Source organism: Carlito syrichta, unplaced genomic scaffold, assembly GCF_000164805.1.
Source record: "Carlito syrichta isolate Samal-C Ts95f unplaced genomic scaffold, Tarsius_syrichta-2.0.1 Scaffold305924, whole genome shotgun sequence".
NCBI classification, from domain to species: domain Eukaryota; kingdom Metazoa; phylum Chordata; class Mammalia; order Primates; family Tarsiidae; genus Carlito; species Carlito syrichta.
Genome location: NW_007250020.1, coordinates 4,209 through 16,589, shown reverse-complemented (window position 1 = coordinate 16,589; position 12,381 = coordinate 4,209). Strand labels below are relative to the sequence as shown.

Sequence of the window (12,381 nt, the reverse complement as noted above, 5' to 3'; positions counted from 1 at the left end):
GGTTGAGCAATTATACTTACTTATCGGGCAACCATGTCAGTGGATCTGATGAGTGAATTTACGGCTCCTCTTAAGGACCAAAGGAAGGGATTAAGGAACTCTTTTTGTAACTTGAAGAACAGGTTGAAGTTCTTTGAGTGCACCTCATAGGAAATGATGTGTGGTCATAGTTTTTTAATTCCTTCTGGAATCCCATCTCTTGGACAGGATCAGACTGAGACAATTTGAACCTGATGTCTCTTCTGCTCGCCTGTCTAAGCCCTGATTTTAGGCATTGTTTCTGAGCTAGGCCCTGATCTTGCGTTCGTCCAATAATGTGCATTACTTTCTTTAAACTGCCAGAGCAACAGTTTTCTTTCCAATGCCCTTGAACATCTTTTTCATGTTTAAGAAAGATGTCCTCTGCCCACTGGCAGCAAACACTAGAGTGGTGGAACTCAGCTGTCTGCAAATCTTTCCTCTTCTGGTCTTTGGCCACAATTCTTTGGCCATAATTTTCCACCTCTGGCTCCCTGGACCATGCAGACAACTTACCATCCTGCATTTTTATACTTGAGAAACACGGGATACTTTCTCTCTTCTCCCAAAAGGGATCACAGCGTGGGAGTTACTGCCGCCTTCCCCACTTTGCAGACAGTCACGCTAAAGTCTTGGGTGGCTTAAACAAGATATTGCATGAACAGTGACTAATATAATGCCTGGCACAAAGGAAGTCCTCAAGAAATAAAACCACTATCACTAGCATTGGTATCATTATATGCAATGATTGGTGAAGTAATATGACAGATTTTGAAGGGAGAGTTACTGGTATCCAATGTTATTTCTAGAAATACCTTTGAAAGACATATGACATAGGAACAAAAGTTTTGTATAAGACAGTTCATATAACCTTGTTTTTAATGGCTAAAATGTGTTAACGACCTCAATATCTACTGACAGGTGACTACGCTGTGGTATAGGCAGATCCAAGGCCAACTCCCCGGAGTGAGATTAGAGACACCAGGACCTCTCAAATCCTGTTCTGATGGCACCTGGATCTGAAGGGAGGTAAGCCCAAATTCTTCGTGCATCTTCTTTTGACCCCGTCAGGTGCGGGAGCGTTTTCTCAGGTGCAGGTGTCTTCCTAAGGTTCAGGAACTTCTTCTCCCAAGCTTAGTCTCTCCCATATGGACAGTGGCTCTCCTTCAGGTGCAGGAAGTGTGCACCAGGTACAGGGGCTCTTCTTCAGGTGTTGGGCTCTTCCTCGGATTGCAGGGCTCTATCTTGGGGGCACGGATCTGCCTCAGGTGCAGCGACTCTTTAGAAGGTCAGTGTTCTCTCTCAGATTCATGCTGGCTTCCCGTTGGTATGACTCTCCTTCATGTGCAGGGGCACTTCCTTAGGTGTTGGAACCTTCTCCAGTTGCAAGGGCTCTTCATCAGGTACTGGAGTCTCTCTCAGGTGGGGCGGCCATTGTACTGCTGCAGGGATCACCCTCAAGTTCAGCCCCTTTATTCAGGTCCAGGAATCTTCTTCAGGTGCAGTGCTCTTCCCTAGATGCTGTGATCTACTTCAAGGGCAGGGATTCTCCCAGAGTTCGTCTACAGGTATAGGGTTCTTAGGAGCAGTGGCCCTTCTTGACGTGCTGGACTTTCTAATCAGCTGCATGGCTTATTCCTGATGATGGGCCTCGCCTTAAGGTGCAGGAGACCCATTAGGGTGCAGGAACTCTTTTTCAGGCGCAGGAGGACTTTCTCCTTTTTAGCACTCTTAATCATGTTGAAGAGTTCTTCCTCATGTGCTGGAGCTGTTGATCAGACGTAGGAGCCTTCGGTCGGGTGCAGGGCTCTTTCTCAATGCAGGACTATTCCTCAGGCACAAGACCTTCTCCTCGGGAGCTGGCTCTCTCCCTGGTGAGCAGTGACTCTCCCTCATGTGCAGAAACTTTCCTTAGGTTCCAGGGCCCTACATCAGTTGCTTGGTTCTCCCTCAGGTGAAGGAACTCTGTATAAGGTCGGCTTTCTCCCTCAGATTCAGGGTTGCTCTCTCACATGGTGGGATTTTTTTTGTCCTGTGCAGGTGTAGCTGCTCAGGACTAGGGCTCTTCGTCAGCTGCAGGAGTGTTCTTCAGGTGCTGGAATCTCTCTCTAGATCTGGCTACGTGGAAGACTGAGGTTTCCCATCCCCCAGCAGGTCGATTCTGGGTGACTGTGAGCGTGCCACTGCACTCTAGCATTCCAGCCTGGGCAACGGAATGAGACTCCAACTCAAAAAAAACAAAAAACAAAAAAAAACAAAAGATGAGCAAGATTCTCAAGGAGAGCCTAGTTGAGCTCCAAGCTGAAGACACCAAAATAGCCTGTGTGGAGAAAGACTAGGGACGAGAATGCCCTGAGAGCAGAAATGAAGTGGGTGCTAAACACAAATTGCTCATGTGAAAATTTTGCTGTGAACCCATTGGGGAAGTAAAATGAGAAACATATTTGGCAAGTAAATTCTTAGGAAGAAAACAATGTGAGCCGAGCTCATTCAGATAAAGGGAAGTGGACCAATGGTTGTGGGACTGTTTACGTTTGTGTATAGTGAATGCACACCACTGATGTTTCTTTTCAGTTGGAGTCGGAATTATCTGTTGAAGAAGATGCCCCATCAGAGGAAGTCTACCGTATAACTGGTAACAGGAAAATGAGTCTGTGGTTTGGAGCACCACCAGTGGTCTTTTTGAAGACAGGTATGCTCTGTTGCCAAGAAAAATGAGTCGTTTGAAATGAGTTCTTCTGCATGCTTCGAAAGAAAAGTGTTTAAAGTGAGGGTAGCCGGGCTCGGTGGCTCAGCCTGTAATCCCGCGCCTTTGGGAGGCTGTGGTGAGTGGATTGCCTGAGCCCGAGGGTTCGAGACCCGCCTGGGCATGCGAGACCTCATCTCTACAAAAGAATCAAAAAATTAGCCGGGGGTGCTAGTGCGCATCTGTAATTCCGGCTACTCGGAAGGCTGAGGCGGAAGGATCGCCAGAGCCCAGCAGGTTGAGGCTGTGGTGGCCGGGAGCGGCCACTGCACTCCAGTCTGGTCGACAGAGTGAGACTCCAAATGAAAATTAATAAATAAGTAAATAAATAAATGAATGAATTAATGTATACATAAATAAAGTGAGGGTATCTTTTTCTTTTCAGCACGTTTGCGTTCCTTGTCGATCCAAGATGTTAGGCCTTTGTCAGACATGGAGTTGGCAAATACTTTTTCCTGGGCTGTAGGCTGTCTCCTGCTCTCCTGATGGTTTCTTTGGCTTTGCAGAAGCTTGTCAGTTTAATGAGGTCCCACTTATCTATCTTATCTCTTATGGCCCGTCCGTTTTGTGTTTTGTGCAGGAATGGGATCCCACTTCCCATTTCCATAAGGGTGTGTCCTGCATTTTGTAAGGTTCTTAGGGTTTGAGGTTTCACATTTCGGTCTCTGATCCACTTAGAGTAAATTTTTGTGTATGGGGGTAGATAGGGGTCTCGTTTGAGTCTTCTGCATGGGGTCAGCCAGTTTTCCAGCACCATTTACTGAATAGGTTCTCCTCTCCCCAGTGGTAGGTGCTGCAGGCTTTGTGGAAGATGAGTTGGTTGACAAATTGAGGTTTTGCTTCTGTAATCTCAGTTCTATTCCATCGGTCTATATGCCTGTTCCTGTACCAATACCAAGCTGTTTTGATTATTGCAGCATTATAGTAAAGTTTGCAGTCTGGTAAAGTGACACCACTTGCTTTTTTAAAATTTATATATTTTCTTTTGTTTAGTGAATTTTGTTCTGGCTATTGTTGGTGGTTTGTGTTTCCATATGAATTTTTTCTAGGTCTGAGAAGATTGTTGCTGGTAATTTGATGGGTATTGCATTAAATCTGTAGATTACCTTAGGTAGGACGGACATCTTCACAATGTTGATTCTTCCCATCCGTGATCATGGGATCTTTTGAAATTTGCTTATGCTTGATTTATGGCCCAGCAGGGTTCTTTCACTTCTGACCATGGCCAAATGCCTCACAACCCACAAGTCGACGAGGCTATTTTAACTTTCACTCAAGGCATGGGTGGAGCAAGAACAGACTTGCTGTCCCATGGTAGACAGTGGGAATCCAAAAGACTTGTTAGCCTCAGAGTCTTCACTAGCTTGGGGCAAATGGTGCTCTGCTTCAGGAAACTGAAAGAAGCAGGGCGTCTGCATTTCACATAGTTACATGAGAGTTTCAGGTGGGGTTGGCCAAATGGAGGTGTAGCAGTGAGTGTCTGAATCTCTTGATATCCTCTCACGGAAATGTCTCAAAGAAAACCAAAACCTGTGAAGTATTTACCCCCACACTGGAGGACAAAGTTCTTCCTCTGATCCCCATCACAAGGTGGGCCAAACCAACAGGCACCAGACCTGCCCGGTATGACCATCAGCACAGGAGAAAGTGGCCAACAGGTGGTCTTTATAGGGCCAGCCAGTGTTCACTGGAAAGTGAAGTGAGCCAGTTTGAGAACAGCTGAAATGCTGAGGGGAGTGCCCGGTCCCAAAGTAAGTCATTACAGGGGCCAGTAGTAGAATCTGAAGGGCTGTCACAGCCCAGCCCTTCTACACTCTTGAACCTGAGAAGCCACGGTTCCTTTCTGGGATGCAGCTTATCACAGAGGAGAAACTGTCAGGAGGAACAAGAAACACAAAGAATAAAAGTCAAGAAAGGGAGCAAAATCAGGAAATCTGGAAAGCAAGCCACCGTGTTTTTGATACTTTGTTAAGCAGCCTGGATAAGGCAGCTAATGCCAGTAATCCCAACACTTTGGGAAGTTGAGGGGAGAGGATAGCTTGAACCCAGGAGTTGAGACTAACCTGGACACCACAGCCAGACATCATCAGGCACACACTCACGCCAATGTCTGGTGTGGTGATACATACCTCTATTCTCAGGTACTAGGGAGGCTGAGGCAGGAGCATAGATTCAGTGCATGAGTTGGAGGCTTTGGATAGCCCTTATCGTGCCATTGCTTTCCAGCCTGGGAAACTGTGTGAAAACCCAAGTCAAAAACAAAAAATAAGTAAATAAGAAATAAACTGATAAAGAAGAGAAAAATGAAGGAACATAATGCGTAATGTCTTAAAAACAAGTAAAACATTGTGAACATCAAAAGGAGATAAAAAGTATTCTAGAGCAATGGTGACTATAAAAGGCAAAACACCTGGCTAATTATTCATCCAGTAATGCAAATACCTATGGGATTTAGTATAACATACAGAGATATCTCAAATCAGTAGGACAGATTCTTCAATCCCTCGTGAACAATCAATTTGGGGTAGAAATAAATAATTTCCCTGAACTAAATTTCAAAGTGGCAAAAGTAGATGTCTCTAAGGGAGAGGGGAGGTGGATGTATTTGAAATACTGAGAAGTGGGTGAATTTCGGCCATTTGTATCTTTCTCATGTTCTACGGTGAATCCGTTACTTCTGAGGTCTAAATGCCTGAGTTCAAATCCTAGCTCTCCTACTTCCTAGCTCTAATCTTCAGCAAATTCTTAATATACTCGCCTTCTTTTCGAAAATGGGATGAATTGAGCCAGGTGATAACTGGCAGAGAATAAAATCTCAGTCAGTGTCACTTAGTAGGGGAAACAACCTAAATGTCCAGCAGCTGATGAGTGGATAAGCAAATGGTCCATAGCCATATTATAGAATACTATACAGTAAAGAAAAGGGATGAAATAGTGACACGCACTGGAGCATAGATACACCTTTAAGCTGTTCTGCTCAGAGAAAAAACCAGATACCGAATGTCATATTTGATTCCATTTATTTGAATCGACAGAAAAGGCAAATCCCCAGGAACTGGTGGGTCCTTGGGGCCAGTGGGAGGATAGAAGAGGGAATGACTCAGTGCTGATAGGTACAGGTTTTTCTTTTGGGGATGAAAAATGAAATCGATCCGATAGTTGTACCAACTCATGAATGTACCGAATGCCACAGAATTGTATCATTTTGTTATGCAAATTGAATCTCAAAAAGTGTTAAAGTAATCACTGATCTTCCAGGTTGGTGATGCACTGCTTCATCCTCTTTTTCACCCCCTTGATTCCTTTCCGGCCCTCCCTCCACTGCACCCAACCGTCTCTGCCTTTCACTATGACTGGTTGATACCCACGTTTACCTAAGGGCTCTTGGACTCCGGCATCCTGTGGCTGTGGGGGTGACACAATGTGCACACCTCTCTCATCCCATGGAAAGGTACACTCCAGACCGAGTTTTCTCCTGCACTTCAGTTGATGGCAAGGAGGTTCCACCAGCTGGTTTCATGGAGGGAGACATAGTGGGGGCCCCTCAACCTAACATTTAGGCCCTTCCAGAAGTTTGATCTTATGTGCCGGTAACCTCCAAACACTGTGCTGTGAAAGCCAGGTGGGTCGCTACAGGCACTTAAAAACACAAAGGACTTTGGTGTTCCTCTGAAGCTCCACTTTGGGGCCTTGCCCCTTTGCATGTGGTGTGACCCCAGCACGTTGGTGAGCCTCACCAGTACAGTGTCACGGCGATACTGGCTTTGTGTGGTGTGAACGTGACCTTAAATCGTACTTCTTGCTGGTCTTGTCATCATGGTTGAGTAAATGGTGGTTGATATCCCAGCCCCAGTTCTGTGGAGGCTTCAAACAGTGGTGGTTTAACTATTGAGCCGCCAGGTTATCGGCTTCCCTAGAAGTACTGGGGGCACTTACTACTCCCCTCGTACATTTCTTTATGTTTGGTATTCATCTTTTGGCTGTTATATATACTTAATGTAGCCCAAACCTATTGTAGATGTGTCCCAAACCTTATTTTCTATAATGTGTACCTGCTAGGCCATGATGTGAAGTCATCCTCCATGAGATGTTTTACATTTCTTATGGACAACCCAGACACAGGTTCTGCCATCTCCAACTTTGTCCAAATGGATTGCTTTCCGTGCTAACCCAGACTCTGTGTCAAAGTTCTCCCGTTATCTCCATTCCTGATTCCTTTCATAAACCCATAACATCTCCTTCCTTTTGGCCACTCTAGCCCTGGACCCGGTAATATCTTTCTGCTTTTTCCTCAATTCGTATTCCCCTTCCCCTATTTTCCAAATCAGCTTTCAACTTTTCCTTCCTTCCTTCCTTCCTTCCTTTCTTCCTTACTTTCTTTCTTTCATGCTTTCTTGCTTCCTTTTTTGCTTTCTTTCTCTTTCTCTCTTTCTCACTTTCTCTCTCTCTCTCTCTCCCTCTCACTCTCTCTCTCTCTCTATCTCTCTTTATTTCTCTCCTTCGTTTTTCTTATTTTCTTTCTCTTTTTTTTGAGTTAGAGTGTCACTTTTTGGGAAGACTAGAATGCAGTGGCACACTCACAGTCACCTCAGTCTCAATCAACTGGACATAGGTAGTATTTCTGCCTCAGCCTTCCAAGTAGCTGGAGCTACAGGTGCATGCCACTATGCCTAACTACTTTCTTAAAGTTACTGTAGAGAAGAGATCTCACCTAGTTTACCGGGCTGGTCTTGAACCCCTATACTCAAGCAGCCAGTCCTGTAACCACTGTCTCCAAAAGTTCTGGAATTACAGGCTTGAGCGAGCACCTTTGATCACCACATTTATCAAAGAAAAACCACAGATAACAGAATCTCAAACTCAAGAAAATCTTAATCAGTCACACTTTGAACAGTTCTTTTACATTCTATTTTAGTTTCATTAAGTTTTAAAATATACTTAAATTGAGAAATTGTATCTATGTATGCATAGAAAACTAGGTGGTACCCGAGAGGATACCAACAATCTTCCCAACATCTAGATTCTGTACCCATAGTATTGAGAAATTTCCATATCGTTTTCCCTCTGAACAAAAAACTGCACTTTCCCCCGAGAGGTATATGCGGCGGCCTTTTGACGTTCTTGTTGAGCTTGCCTCTTCTTGGCCTCACGTTCGGACCTCTGCTCTTCTGTGATGGCTGCTGACATGACTGGTTCAGGAACAGTCGGTTTCCTCCAAGACCTTGGTTGGCAGCTGAAGTCTTCAAGCAGATAATGGTTTTGAGGCCTGAGTGGTGGCTGGAACTTGGCCTCAGCAGGGAAAACAGGCTTCTTGTAGAGAGAAGTGCGAGGTGGTATTTTGTACGGGCCGGGATTTAGTGTAGAGGACTGAGGGATAGGAGGTTGAACTGAAGCTGTCGAGCTGAATCGGGTTTCGTTGCTTGAAATGGGCCGAGTTGTTCCGGCAGGACCCGTTGAAGATGTGTGGGTAGGAGCTGGTTGGGATGGACTGTCTGCAGTCGGCTGAGCCAAGTTAGTAATAACAGGTCTGGCAGAGTAAGGCACAGCAGGCCTACATGCGGCCAGAGACGGCGGCCGTCGAGGATCAGGGGTAGCTTGAGGTTTGTCCCGAGGTGGAAAGGGCAGCGGTACCAACTTGACTTTCCCGGGTGGTGGAAGCTCGTCCTGGGAGGGAGATGGCCACTGATTTTCCGCATTGCTGCTTGGTTTGGGGACTTTGCTTTGCATTTGCTCAGTACCTTTACCCTTCTGTGGGGTATCCAGTTGTGTCTTGAGAGCAAGGGATGGCTTGGCCTCTCTGCTGTAGCTTGAGTTTCCCCGGGTCCAGGAGGAAGAGACTCCAGTTTGCTTGTCAATCGTCTCTCCCCGTGGATGGAAAACCTGCACGGACTCCAGCAAATGCATGCCTAGACCAGTCCGAGGCTTTTTAAAGTCCTCTGGGCTAAACACAGGTAGATGATTTTTCCGCTTCATCTTGGGATGGTTTGGCTCTTTTGCCTTGCTGGTGTTTCCCGACTGTTTACTCTCTCCGGATTCCTTGTTGTTGCTTTCGCCGGTTCTTTGGGTCTTTTTGTGTCCATGCTCCTTCGTTTTCCTAATGGTACTGGATGCAGCTTTCTGCGGTGTGATGTCAGAATGCTTGGCCACATCCGCAGGAGGCCCGTCACCGGCTGTAACATTACAAACAAGCACTACTTCCTCTAACTGGCTCTCGTGGTTCTTTGGCTGGATTTTGGCCTCTGGAACTCCTTGGATAGGTTCGGAAATCTTGCGTTTGTTCTTCCTGCCTTCATTAGAGGGACTTGTGTTTTCCTGCGTTTGATTCAGTTTGATGGCTCTGGTATTTTGGGCTTTGATTCCTGTGGAACCTTTGGGCTGGTCATGATGTTTGAAGGAATCGAAGAGCGATGGAAGGCCAATAACCTCTGACAGCGTGCTGATGTCTGCAAAACCGCTGCTAGACCCAATTCCACATTCAAGTGTCCCTAGGTCCTCAAGACTTAAGCTGTTTTCTCGTAGGTTGGAACTTTCAGAACAAGGTTGTTCCTCAGGGCCAAGAGGATCAATGCTGGACAGAAGATGCTGAATATCAGGAATTTCTCTAGGGAGTAGTGGAGGGTCTTCATTTTCCATTGAGGTCTGGTAGACACCCAGAGGCTTGGAAAGCTTGGTTTTGATCTCCGTCAAATTCCTATTATGTGAATGTTCCTGGCTTTGGGGCAGGTCAAGATCTTTTACATAATCGAAGAGGGATGGAAAATGATTATCCTCCGCCAGCGTGCTGATGTCTGCAAAACTGCTGCTAGAACCAATTTCACATTCAAGTGTGCCTTGAGCCTCAAGACGTTGGCTGCTTTCTCCTAGATTGGAATCTATCCTAGTAGATTCCTGGATAGGAGCTTTCACACAACTGTCCCCAAGCTCAGGTGATGAGCTAACTTCAATTATTTCCATATCTTTGCTATCACAGGACTTGGGGAATTCTGTCTTTGGTAATGGACCCATTGTCTGAGTTGAAGTGTGCAAATCAAGGGAAGGCTCAATCTCCTGGGACGTTTCCAACACTAGAAAGGAGTGAAGAAACAAGTCATTCCCTGGTAAGTGAGACATTCTCCCTACACACCCATGCAGCACTCAAGGACCGACCGTCGCATGTTGGTCGGGCACTTGTGACTAACTCTTTTTAAGGACCACCTCAAGACTCTTTATTGGGAGAGAGGCAGTGGCTGTTGTAGCTTTAACCGGTTATTTAATGGTGTTTGCTAATTTTCGTTGTATTTCACAGTGTTGTTCTAAGTCAAAGTCAAAGTGAAAATAATATTGAAAGATGAAGTGTTTTGTAAAGCCTAGCATTTTCTTAAAGTGTTTTTTTCAACTCTTTCCACTCTCCTGAGAGAATAAGATGACTTTGGATTGTGAACTAGGACAGAGTATTGAGTTCTTTCTCCTGAAATCATTATGTAAGGACAGCCTCTAATCCTGCTTGCTTTGGGGTGTATTTCAGAGTAATCGGCCTTAAATCCTGGTGTCAATTAAGAAATATGAAAGTGTCACTATCACAAGAAGACTCCTGAAGTGCTTTCCAAAGACATTAAAGCAAAACCTTAGGGAAGGATGTTAATGAGAGTGTGGTGGGACAGGGGAACGGATCAGCTAGGGCAGCAAAACGCATGGTATTCTCTGGTGTGCCTCTGTGGCTCTCTTACGTGTAGCATAGATGGCCATTATAATATCCCCCTTTCTGACATATTCAGGTATTCTCATATTGAGTCTAAAAAGAGAGAACACAGAGCACGAGTAGCGGTTGAAATCCGGAACTCCAATTTTACGGATCTGTGGACTCACCGCTTGTCAGATTCAGCTTTACCCTCCTTCGGTGTGCTGAGCTCATTCTTCTTCCTTCTGACTGTTTGAACTCACCTTCAGAATGTGTTTCTGTGCTGGGCGGAGGAGGCTCGGAGTAGTAGTTTCCAGAGTTGGAGGCTGATGTTAGGATATTTATGGAGTGAATCTCCTTTAGCACCATCACCACTTGTGGTTGAGCAGCAGAGGTGCTATATCCTGGGTCTGACACAGAGCCGCAGGATTGTGGATAGGGGACAAATGCTCCAGACACTAGAGGACCTAGTGTGCCTTGACAGTAGTAAGGAATCTGGCCTCCTTCCTGATAGGGGAGTGACAGGCTATGTGTCTGATGTGGAATTTGGGATGCTGTCCCTTGAACAAGGCTTGCAGACATGGGTGGATACAGAGGGACCATGGCATTGACATACAGAGTTGTATCATACCGGGCTGCCACAGACATGGAAGGACCAGCTGTGCCCTGGTCAGTGACAGTCACAGTGAAGTCACTGAGTGTAGATAAATTATTTGCGGTTCTTGTTGTGATATCCCACTGAGAGCTACCTGAATAAAAGGCAACTGAAGTGGAGATCTGACTCTGGGCAGCAACCCTAAACAGCATAGTCGTGGTGGAATGTTGGCAAAGGTAGGCACCGCCCATGAGTGGCTGGAAAGAGGTGCCAAAGGTAGTTGGGAATAGCCATGCTGAACTGACAGCTGGTGCAGACACTCTGGAGAAGTTGCAGACACTTCCTGTTAGGTCAACTGCATTGATCACCAAGGGACGAGAAAGCTGTATCGAATTTGCAGTTTCAAGGGAAGCTGGATTTTGGAAATTATCTGTAGGACACAAGAAGGTAATACAAAAACCTATGAAGATGCTTACATTGTCCCATTTTTTAGAGCAGCCTTATCTTCGGAGTGTAGCGATCAATAAGGCGGTTACACCGATCTTCACTGAGATAATCAATACCAAACAGTGTACGGTGGCTCTAAGTGCTGGAGCAGTTTGGTCTTTCTCTGAGGAACTGATTTCGCAGGCAATGTGTACACAAGACAAATGGATACAAGATCCATTTGGTCTTGTTGATACCTTGTTCCTAGATAGAATCAACCTTCCCCTGCCTTATCTTTCCCCTGAGCCTGCACTGGTACTCACTTGTAACTATTTCCAAGCATTGAAGACCTAGACTAGGAAGTTTTGAGAGAAATTGTTTTAACATTTTACTTTTATTATGCAAGAAAACTAAGGTTCAGAAAGGTCAGATTGACCTGTTCAAGTTTAATGTATCATTATCAATTTTCAAAAGCGGACTCCCTTGCCAGGAATCTGCTCTGAGCAAAGACAAGAAACTGGGAGAAATAGATTTTTCCATATCGGCATTTGTTTGATTTGTTAGACAATAGTAGCAGCTGTTACCATCGTCATCTTTAGAATTCCCAGGTAACTCAGGCTAGTTAGTCCGATGGGTGCTTATTTACCAAAATCAAGACTGGATTCTAATTCTAGGTCAGTATAACTGCCTGAGAGTTGGATCTCAAGAAAAACCTTTTGAAACAAAATAGAACTCTTTAAAAATTCTCCTTTTGTGTACCTTATTTATGAGGTGGTTCTTATAATAATAACAGTTGTCATTCATAGATGATTAAAAGTGAGATTTCCTAAGATTTAGATAAGGGAATACAGAAACTTCAGGACAGACCAAAGAGGAAAATTATGAAAAATGTATATAATATCACAGAGCAATAAAGAATATGTGGATATTAATGAAACT

At 45.1% G+C, this 12,381-nt stretch overlaps 1 long non-coding RNA gene across 1 annotated transcript; it reads left to right on the top strand.

The window, feature by feature from the left end:
* Window positions 1–959: 959 nt before the first annotated feature.
* Window positions 960–9,838, top strand: LOC103265223. Its single transcript, XR_504622.1, has 3 exons — window positions 960–1,047; window positions 2,593–2,710; window positions 9,735–9,838. It is a non-coding gene; the product is annotated as an uncharacterized LOC103265223 (long non-coding RNA).
* Window positions 9,839–12,381: the final 2,543 nt, after the last annotated feature.